We start from the raw sequence: 11059 nt of genomic DNA, 5'->3' as shown, positions 1-11059 counted from the left end.
ATGTATTTGAATGTGCATTACATATGTTTGCTTGCATGGTACAAGTTTTAAATTCAATTTCCATGCTTGTGTGTTGTATGCTAGTTGTAAAATTGATTGATGAAATGAAAGACTAGTATGCATAGAATGATAGTTAGATATACATTGCTTATTTTCAAGTTTTCAAGTGGTACTAGAGCCTTGCATATAATGTTGATGTCATGAGGTACATAGCTCTTTGTATTTGCAAGTGGTATCTAACTAACAATGGTCCTAAGAATAGTATATTTGGTTCACTCCGATTGGTATCACGCTTCAAAGGTCCATCTCTTACACCTTAGCATCATTTGGTAGACATTACTCTCCCACAACTCTAATCTATGCATATGTGCAAGCTTCAATCTAAACTCTTAGCACATATGTAGCGGGAGCTAATGCTACCAATTTAGGTTTATGAAACTTGTCCAAATCCTTTACACATGGTAAAACTGCTTGGGCAAGCAACATGGATTCAAATTGTTTTTAATTCATATCTTTGTGAAAGGGTTGTCATCAATAACCAAAAAGGGGGAGACTGAAAGCTCTAGTTTGGTTTTGATGAATTGACAAAACCCTAGGTGCTAACCTTTGCTCTAAGTATACATGAGATAGGTTAGTGCTAATCCAAGCGGTGGAGCAAGTGGATGATAATCATGATGGTGGTGGAGGCCATGGTGATGATCAAGTACTCTGGACATGGAAAAGAAGAAAGAGAAAAACAAAAAGCTCAAGGCAAAGGTATATTTGATAGGAGCTCTTTGTTTTGGTGATCAAGACACTTAGCGACTGTGATCACATTTAGGCTAAATAGTCATAGTATTAAGATGGGTGAAACTCATCGTGAAATGCGGTTATCAAAGTACCCCTAGATGTCCTAACTCATTGCATATGCATTTAAATTCTAGTGAGTGCTAACATCCATGAAAATGTTTATGAAAAGTTGCTAACACACGTGCATAAGGTGATACACTTGGTGATTAGCACATTTGAACAAGGGTGGAGAAGTTTGAGAATAGGAGCAGTTGGTTTGGAGGACCGGACCCAGACCGATAGAGTCTGGTTCCTTCTCTGGAGTGGCCGCACGGGCACTCAGTGCTTCGGACCCAGGCATTGGGCGCAACCGGGCCTAGGCACAAGGGTCTGGTTATGGAGTGATGAAGGCGATGGAGCGAGCAGTGGCAAGTGGCAGCGTGTGGAGAACTGGACTTAGGGTGCGGGTCTGGTCGGTGTGCTCCGGACTGGGTCCAATCATTCTAGAGCGCCTTAGGAGCTCTCTAGATCCCATTGGACCTAGGTGCGTGTGATAACAGGACCCTGGTCCACAGCTTAGGTCCGGCCATTGTGACCATTGGCGCATCGCTACAACAAGGACGTAACTTACTGGCAAGCAAGTGAAACCTCGAGGATTATCATTGTGATTGTTTGATTATCTCTTTCCATGGTGGTACACAACTCACTACCTCTCTTTGTATTTACTTTCCTAGTGTAGCTAAGCTCTTTAGTGTAACTGTGGGGGTATGACCCTTGATACCCATAGACTGTACATGGGCCAAGCCGCTAGAGGAGGCCTAGCCCACAAGACTGTGCATGGGTCGCACTACTAGTGGAGGCCCTACTTACAATACGATGATGTGTAAAGCACGGCGTAGGTTGGCGTGCATCACAAGACTGTGTGAAGATCCTCGGTGATCTAGGAAACCTGCTCGGGTATGCTAGATCCTGTAATACTTGTAACTTCCTATCTTGTAAATCGATTAGGATAGAAACAAGAAGACGATGGTAGCATCCAAAAGACACGAGGATTCATATTGATTTAGTCCAAAGCCCTACTTCTAGTCTTAGAGGTGATTGAGTGCATGTTCCTCGCTTGAATGCTCTAAAGTTCTTACAATGGGGGTGCAAGAATGGTGGAAGAGGTAGGAGAGCTAGAGCTAGGAGATGAACTACCTAAAGGGAAGCTTCAGGAGTCCAAAGGTTATGAAGAATGTGAAGATGTTCAAGATGATCAGAACGATGCCCTGGCTGCCCTTATATAGAGTTCGTGGCTAGGGCATGTACAAAGAAGAAGGTTCTCCCAACCGAAGGGTCATGAGCCTGAGGGAGGGGCCTAGCTAACTTGGCTTACAAGCTACACCGTCTTGCTGCGCACATCTAGGCATGGTTGTCATCATGGTCTTGTGGCCACATCATGGCATGGTGTGGCATGATGCTATTGGGCCAACCATGGTGGCACTGTAGACACGGTGATGGTTCGCCATCCATCCTACATGACGTGAATTCTATCATGGCCTCTGTCGTCATCTCCTGATCCCTTGGGAGCATCGTACTAGAGTTGGTAGCCGCCCCCAAGTCGTCAGTCACCTTGTTTGCTTCTGGAGTTGGTAGCCATAATCCTGAGCCTTAGGGTTGTGGCTCCTACTAGCTTGATTGGCCTCTAAGTCAAGGCCTCTGTCGTGGATCCCATCCCATATTGGGTAGGATACACATGTCTTGTTAGCCCATATTTGGATGGTGGGTCACCATACTACTCATCACCGTCTTGCGATATTGTCTTGTCCCTACTGCATGGTGCAGGGATGGTGTCTGACCAGACTGAGGTGACATCTGTCCCCTCAGTCCTTGCAGGGTCTGTGCAGCATGTCCAGTCTTGTTAGAGTAGGCACGCTTGGCTAGGCTCGACATCTCTCTGTTCCTCCCATGGGTCAGGATGGCAAAGAGGTCGTGAACCTTTATGTGGCATGTGACTAAGGTAGAAGGGAGGGGTCATGGCTGACCCTATCCTTAGCATCTAGCCTGGTCCGCTTAGCTTAGCTAGGCCTTGATCATTTGGGCCTTTGCTAGCTGGTGTATCGTGGGTTGCTTGGCCTGCTAACTAAGCGTTGCCTTGAGACACCCAGGGATCATAACCCCGACAATAGCCCCTGAGTGTTTTGACGATCATGAAGTGATCGTGAAAGTGCTGAGATGCATGTGTGTTGAGTGCAGGTTCGTAGTCGTGGCCTATTCAAGCTTCGCCACTCGACCCCTTGCGAGCTAGTGCGTTCAATGCAGTAGGTGGCTGTTACATTCCACACCATCTAGACACCTTGATGATGCGGTACTTGACTGCTGAGCCCTGCTGTGTCAATGTGTTGTGTTTCAGGCTTCATGACCTAGGCAAGGCTGAGAGGTCTCATCGATGCTGTACCGGCCCTGCCTTTGGGAAGGTCTTGATTTTCCTGACCTCACGTGAGCATCTAACATTGGCTGTGACCTCCTGTGGTTCGCCATGTGGTGCGGGGGTCTCAGGCTGCTTAGTCTACCCTTGCACCTATAAATAGGGTCTTCCTACCATTTGAACCACTTATAACCATGTCTATGCTTCTACCTTTGGACCCTTTCTGAAACTGAGTTTGAGAGAGAAAAGGAGAGGAATTTTGAAGAGAGTCATGAAGTTCCAAGCATGTGTCCCATTGGGGGTTGCTTGCGGTGCCCCTTCAAACAGCTAGTGCTAGAAGGGGACTTGCGAGCAGTGGAGGATATGCCTGTGGTGCGCATGCACTATGAGGATCAGGCAATCCCATCTTGGGAGAGATGGGTTTTTCCTAACTCCACGACTCTCTGCCTATACCCCGTCGGTGCTCGTGAAAGCCCACGGGTGCCCGTTTCGGTGTCCTTGAGCTATGACCTCCATGCTTCTCCCTGTGCTCCTATGCCCCTAGAGTCGTGTTGCTGCAGGAAGGCTAGTGTAGCATTCCTTTTTTACTTGTCCTTCTAGGGCAACAACAACAAGGTCTCCTAGGGCTTACTAGAAATGTCACCGGTGTGGTGATTCTAGATTTGTACTTTTGCACGTGGCTTGGCCGCTCCTGTCTCCAAAATTTGGAAGGATAGATCCCTTTTCTGTGTTTGCTTGCTTTGAGGTTGTTATGAGTTTCTGGTTTTTGTGGTCGAGGTTAGGTTAGTAGGCCTTGGGTCATGGCTTTGAGTTGGACGTCATCTCTCATCGCAGATGAGTCGACCCTTGCCCAAGCGCTTTTCCTGCGACCATCTTGGAAGGGGCTAAATCGTGGTTGCTTACCCTAGTAGAGGCATGGTCCAAGATGCCCTTGTCAGCTGAGGATTACCGCATGGGTTTTAAAGCATCCCTTTTCATGCATGTCCAAGGCGCGTTCTACGTGAATATAAGCACCATCCTTGCGGAGGTGCTTTTGTGGGTTTTTTAGCTATTGGTCCGATCAATCTCCCATAATGGGGCTGCCAGCCTCCACTGGTTCATGAGATTCTAGGATGGCAATGGGTTTGTGACCCAAGACATGGGGAGGAGACGGTCGTGGCCTGGCTAGGACCCTTATCGAGGTCGCATGGGCCCCACTCCTTTTTCCCTGGTGTCCTTTTCGACCCTGAGAGGTCGTGATGCCTAGTTATAGGCACATTTGGTTTTGCCCCATGCAAGGAGAAGCTTGTCCACCATAACCATGTGGTCAGAGCGGTGCGCCTCAATGAGGTCAATGGGTAATTCAAGTGGGACCCGATATCCTCCCCAATCGACATGGAGTTCAGCTGTGCCTCGTCGAGAGACATCCCATAAATCATTGGCCACCAAGCATATCGGTCCTCGACCACCTCTGTAGTGGCCAGAGGGCAAGATGCCTCCCCCTAGAGGGGGTCAACCCAAGCGACTTCGAAGCGAACAACTCAAACACAGGAGGAGATGGTCATGAGGTTCCGCACCACCGATAAGAGCCGCAGGGGCCCATCTCGTCCTACCCCTACCTCTTTGGTGGCCTCAAACCTATCTAAGGGCTGGCCCAAGAGTGGGTTTCCTAAGCATGACGTAGGGTCGTGGTTGTAGCAGGCTGCTGTAGGGTCGAGATGGCGGACTAGAGTGCAGGTGAATAGTCCTTTCTAAAATTAATCGCGTCGGCTAACCAAAACAAGTGCGGAATTAAAACTATCGGTCTAGCCAAGACTACACCCCTTTATTTATGTTCTCTAGCACCTTCCAAAGATACTAATTAAGCAACAAAGGTGTCGGGCTAGCTAGAGCTCACCTAACTAATTCTAGAAGCAAGGTCAAACAAACCTATGCCACTAGTACTTCAAGCAACAAGAGAGCTCCTACACAAGCTAGTAAGCAAAAGCACAAAGCCACCTAAGCTCACTAGCAATGCTCAATAACAAGGCAGCCAATGCCAAATTATAGAGCACAGTTACTTAGCTACACAAACTAAGTAATGTGACTAACAGGGTTACACAAACTAAATTAGCCACGCAAGGGAGCTACTTCTATGCTACATAAGCAAGAAGGTAACTAGTAAGCTACACAAGCTAACTAATTACAAGAGCAACTACACAAGTACAATGTATATCAAATATAAATACAAGTTTGTGAAAGGGGATTGCAAATCAATGGGAAGAACAAGGTTGACACGGTGATTTTTCTCCTAAGGTTCACGTGTTTGCCAACACGCTAGTCCCCGTTGTGTCGACCGCTCACTTGGTGGTTCAGTGGCTAATTGGCATCACCCACCAAGCCCACACGTCGGGCACTGCAAGAACCTACCCCAAAAGTGAGGGTAGCTCAATGACACGCTCAACTAGAGTTGCTCTTCGCGGCTCCCGCGGGGCAAGCACAATGCCCCTCACAAAGCTCTTCTCCGGAGCACCGCACAAGCTTCTTGCGGGCTTCGACGGAGACCACCACCAAGCCATCTAGGAGGTGGCAACCTCCAAGAGTAACAAGCACCACCGGCTTGCAACTCGATCACCTAGTGCCACTCGATGCAACCTCACGATGCAATTGCACTAGAAGCACTCTCTCACACAATTGGATGATCACTATCAAGCATATGTGAGATGGAGGGCTCCCAAGCACTCACAAGCATGGACACAAAGTCCCCCGAGGTGCTCAGCCCCAGCCATGGCCAAGGCCACCTTCTATTTATAGCCCTAGGGGCTAAACTAGCCGTTACCCCTTCACTGGGCAAAACTTGGGACGACCGGACGCTCTGGTACGATCAACCGGACGCTGAACTCCAGCGTCCAGTCATGCAATGCACGCCACGTGTCCCCTTCTTCAAATGTTGTTTGCTAGATCCCAACGGTCATCTGTCGACCAGACGCTATAGCAACAACTGACCGGACACAGCAACCCCAGCATCCGGTCGTTTCCAGTAAGGTGCCAGACATGACCGGACGCGTCTGGTCGATCACGATTGGACGTAGCACCAGCATCTGGTCACTTTCTAGCCTTTCCGCTCTGCTTGTGTCACCACACGTCACCCTGACCGGACGCACATAGTCAACGTCCGGTCATTTCCAGCGCTAGCATCCAATCGATGACCGACGCCTGCTCGCTGTCTGCAATCACTGATCGGACGCTGGAACCCAGCGTCCGGTCACTATGTGACCAGAGTCTAGTCCACTCTGTGGGACCTCTCTTTTCTATATAGGGCGCCGGTGGCACCGTCGGACTGTCCGCACTCTATGGGCGGACACTCCGCCGGTGGAGTTTCAAACCCTTTTCGTTCCATCACCGAGTTGATCCACATCAACTCCAACTTCATCTCCTTTGTAAATGTGCCAACACCACCAAGTGTACACCATCATGTGTATGTGTGTTAGCATTTTCACAATCATTTTCCAAAGGATTAGCCACTCAACTTGCCACACCACTCAATCCTAGCGATGATGCAAAGTTAGATCACTCGAGTGGCACTAGATGACTGATATGCAAACAAGTTTGCCCCTCTTGATAGTACGGCCATCTATCCTAAACCCGGTCACAAACTTCTCTACACACCTATGACCAGTGAAATGAAATGCCCTAGGTTATACCTTTGCCTTGCGCATTCCATTCCATCTCCTCCAATGTTGATGCAACATATGCACCAACATGATCAACAATGATATGATCCACTTCATATCATCACATGATCATATTGGTTCATCGATCTTGACTTCACTTGATTTTCATCATTGCCTTCGTCCATCGGCGCCAATTCTTGCTCAAGCTTCACCGCCACGCGGTCCATCGCTCCAAAGCCTCCGACTTGCCCTTCACGCTTGCAACCGGTCCATCAAGCCAAGTCTTGTCTTGATCTTCTCCACCTTGATCATATGACTCAATGTCATGTCTCATGTGCAATGAGCTCCTTCATCATCACATGTGTGAGCTTTGCAACATCTCCAAGCCATTTTCACCTTCATGGCATATGTTCCTCTTACATATTACCTGTGGACTAATCACATGTGTATCTCACATAAACACAATTAGTCCACCTAGGTTGTCACTCAATTACTAAAACCACACAAGGACCTTTTAGCTACACTGTCCGTGGACTTAGGGGCTTGTTGCCTCCTTGGTCATGATGCAACTTAATGGCGCCCATCCACATGTAAGCACATGATGCGCCGCACCACGCAGTTGCTGTGGTGCGGTGGCTCGCTTGCCGAGGGTCCGTGGGGCTCGTCCCAAGGCAGATTTTGCAAGGATGTGGTTCGCATCCCTAGACACCGCCACATATATGACCAATCTAGCTTGAGTCCCCTTACCTTGTTTTTGCCTTCCATTATTGCGTGTTGCAATTGAGAGAGGGGTGGAAGGGAATCAAACTCAAGAGATTTAACTAGGAGGTGCGTGGCTGTTAGTGATTGCTTGGCACCTTCTTCTCTGCTGCTCCTTTTGCCTTTGCCTTCACCTTGCGCCTTGCTCAGTTCGTGCCACTGCGTGGGCAACCGTCACTCCTCCTATGTTGTGTTGATTGTGTGCACTTCCAGGGCTACCTCCTATGCCACGGTGGGGGGCCATCACTGCTACCCATGCTGTGACTTCGCCGGTGGCGGGATCAAGCTTGCCTTTGTCATCTTAGGGTGACCATGGAGGGTTCCACTGACTCATTCATGGGGTAGACGAAGCTCACTGGCGGTACTCTATGGCTGCCTATGAGGCGAGGTGGCTGGAGCTCAGCCTTGATGACGCCAGGGTCACTCATGCTACCTTAGAGAGTGAGGCTGCTATCGCACAGGCGGTGACTATCAATGCCTAGGCCCGCATCACAAGTAAGGGTCTCCTTCATCTTAACATCTTAGGTGATGTCCATAGCTTCTGATCTTCGCATTATCTTATTGTCAGTGCTGTAGGAGTAGTTGGCGGCTTCTCGCCATGAGGAGGAGGCCACTCGCCTCTGGGGATTCATCATAGCGGAGGACCGTGAGTGGGCGGTGGTGGTAGGAATCCAGCAAGGGGCTAGTGTCACCCTTGCCGCCGTGCAGCTATGGGTAGAGATGGACCTCTGCTAGATGATAGCTGGGTTTCCAGAGCACGTCGAGTAGGAGAAGTGGGCGGAGTTGGTCAACGACTTTGCCACCGCTTTGACCGTCGTCACGGCTCCCATGGATGTGGAGGGTATCCTTCATGGTGATGGTTAAGAGTTTTAGGATGTATCGGGGGTCAAGAGATGGACAAAGATGTTCTTTTTGGCTCATGTTCTTTGATCATGTCTTCTTCGCGCACTGTTGTCTTGCCGTGACCTCTGCCTATCTAATTGTTTGAATGTTGTAGTCATGTGGCCCCACCTAGGGATCAAACCATGAGGCTTGACCTAGTGTGGCTCCATTTTCATGACCGTGGTGTCTGTAGGGTAGGTCTGGTGGCATCGCGCCTTTCTTCGTTCTTCCTTCTTCGGGTTGCATGAACATGTCCCTTCCCCCGCTTTCACATGGGTGTATGGCCTTGTCTGGATCTAGCTCTAAAGACTTGGCTTTGTGTAGTCCTTTGATATGCGCAAGCATGCATTGCACTGTAGTGCAATCCCTACGTGCAGGTTGCATTGGTTGATTTGCGATGATCGATGTTGGTTGTTCGAGAACGGGCGCGCTGATAGAGTGTCGCCATCGACATGCTCGTTTCGATACATCATGAGTTTGGTCAGTTGATTGACACATCCGTTTGTTGTTTTACTGCCTTATCATCGGTAAGCTTGCGCCACGGTGGCGTCGGTCTTGATGTCGATGGCTAGGGTCACATGTCGAGGAATTTTGACGATGACATTCTTACACCAGGTAACGCCGTCGCTCGCGGTGACGAGGTTCTCGTGGGTGAGATGTCGGCCATCTGTGTCCGCCGTCAATTCTGGTCTTCCGGTATATGAGAGTTTCTAATGTGAACATTTGGTGCTATATGGGCAATCTTATTGTATGAACATGTTTGGGTATTATGTATATGGTGTGTAATCGGCGCATTCGCTTTGTCATTTTGTCGTTTCCTCATTTTCTTCTAGTTAAAGCTCGGAATGTACGTCATCCCCTTAGTCCTATGCGTGTGGGTGCACGTTTTAGCCTAGGGGCTGGCCCATGGGGCCAAAATGCGTGTGACCCAATTCGCGGCAAGATGCTAGGAAACGGTCGCAGATCCGGTGAGATGCGAGAAGAAAGCGAGCGAGGGGCTAGAGTTCTCTTTCCTTTCGTTCCCTCCTCCTTGAGCGAACGAGTTCCCCATTTCCTTTCAGACTCATGCACGAGTGCCTGGCCTTGCCCAGGACCTGGCCCATGAGGCTTGACTAAGGCAACTTTTTAGTGCAAACGAGAAATCAAGGCTTGGGTCACCAGTTTGTCATGGCTTGAGGTGCAATTAGTAAGAACTCAAAATGAGTCAGTCACTGGAATGATGACAAGTAGTGCTATGCCATGGGTCATGTACATGTGTCTATATGTGCTACCCCCATGAGTGAATCGTGTCTGGCTGCTAGCACGAGCCGAATTGAATCACTTGGGAGTTTAAGTAATACTAGGATGAAGTGTATGGGCATCATGTTCTCTGGTAGGCTCTATAGGTCGGCTCTAAGTTTCTTGGAACTATAGGTGCACCTACACGTGTATGTGAACGTGCTTAGGTAGAGAGGCTAAGGTTAAGGTGGATGTGACTGGCCAATGTACCAGAAGCTGTCGTGAACCTGGTTGTCATTGCTCAGGGTGTGGTGAGCCCCCAAGCGCTTGCTCGTGGTAGAGTTGTTGTGGTCCTAGGGCCGCGAGATGGTGAGGGTGCTTCTTTAGCACTTGACATGGCCATAGCTGGCATGGATCGACCCCTCAAGCGGCCTTGGGCCAACCCTTGCTGGCTTGATGTCCTCGTCGAGCTCGCGGCCCCCCCGGGGATGACTCCTTTGTGTTTGGCCTTCTGAGAGGGCTCGTGTGTTCAGGTGCTTGAGCCCCCATGGTGCGATGATGTTGCGGTTGTCTTTGTTTCTGGTGTGGTTGCCGCCCTTAATGAGGAGCTGGCATGACTTATCGCTACAGAAGTGGGTCCTGAGGGCAACGCGGTTTTGTTCGCTTGGCGTGGCGCGTGGTGCACTCAGGGGGGCCCACTTCCTCGGATGCACGTGCCTCCAAGTGAAGGCTAACAGTTCGTGAAGGCGCGATGGATGGCTAGTCCACCACATGGGGCTAGACCATGGTTTTGGGCTTGGCCTTACGAGGCGTGGCGCCGGGTAGCCACTAGATCACTAACAATGGCGCCGTGTGGCGGTAGGCGATTTCGTCGCTCGTGTGTGCCTTGACTTGCTGTGTTTCGCTATAGGCGGAGACACCGCTCGGGGCGTGTCTCTACCACCGGACCCAGGCTTCCCACGTGGTTTTCCTAGATAGGGTAGAAGCTAGTGATGGGTGCTCACCCATTGGTGTGAATGATCTCGTGGTTTCCCAAAAGGATGTGGCCATTTGAGGCCATTCCCTAGGTGAGCTCGCCATGAGCCATGGGCCTTTGGCTTCCTAGGTGGAAGACTTGGCCATAGCTGATGACGAGAGAGGGTGCTGGCCCCCCTTCGTAGGTGAACTCTAGGATGTTGCAATTGAGGGCAGTTCTGAGAGTGTGTCCACCGTAGGCCATGGGGTCCAGATCTCTAGAGCGGAGGTCTAGAACGCAGCTAAAGGCGAACACTGGCGCTAGCCCTTTCATGCCAATGAACTCATGGTTTTCATGATGGATGTGGCCATCGTGGGCCATTCTACGAGCGAGTCCACCGACAGTGCGAGGACCCATGGCTTCCTTCTCAACAAATGA

The sequence above is a fragment of the Miscanthus floridulus genome, chromosome 9 (assembly GCF_019320115.1).
Source record: "Miscanthus floridulus cultivar M001 chromosome 9, ASM1932011v1, whole genome shotgun sequence".
NCBI lineage: Eukaryota > Viridiplantae > Streptophyta > Magnoliopsida > Poales > Poaceae > Miscanthus > Miscanthus floridulus.
The sequence above is the reverse complement of the archived record's forward strand: the minus strand, read 5'-3'. Positions refer to the sequence as shown.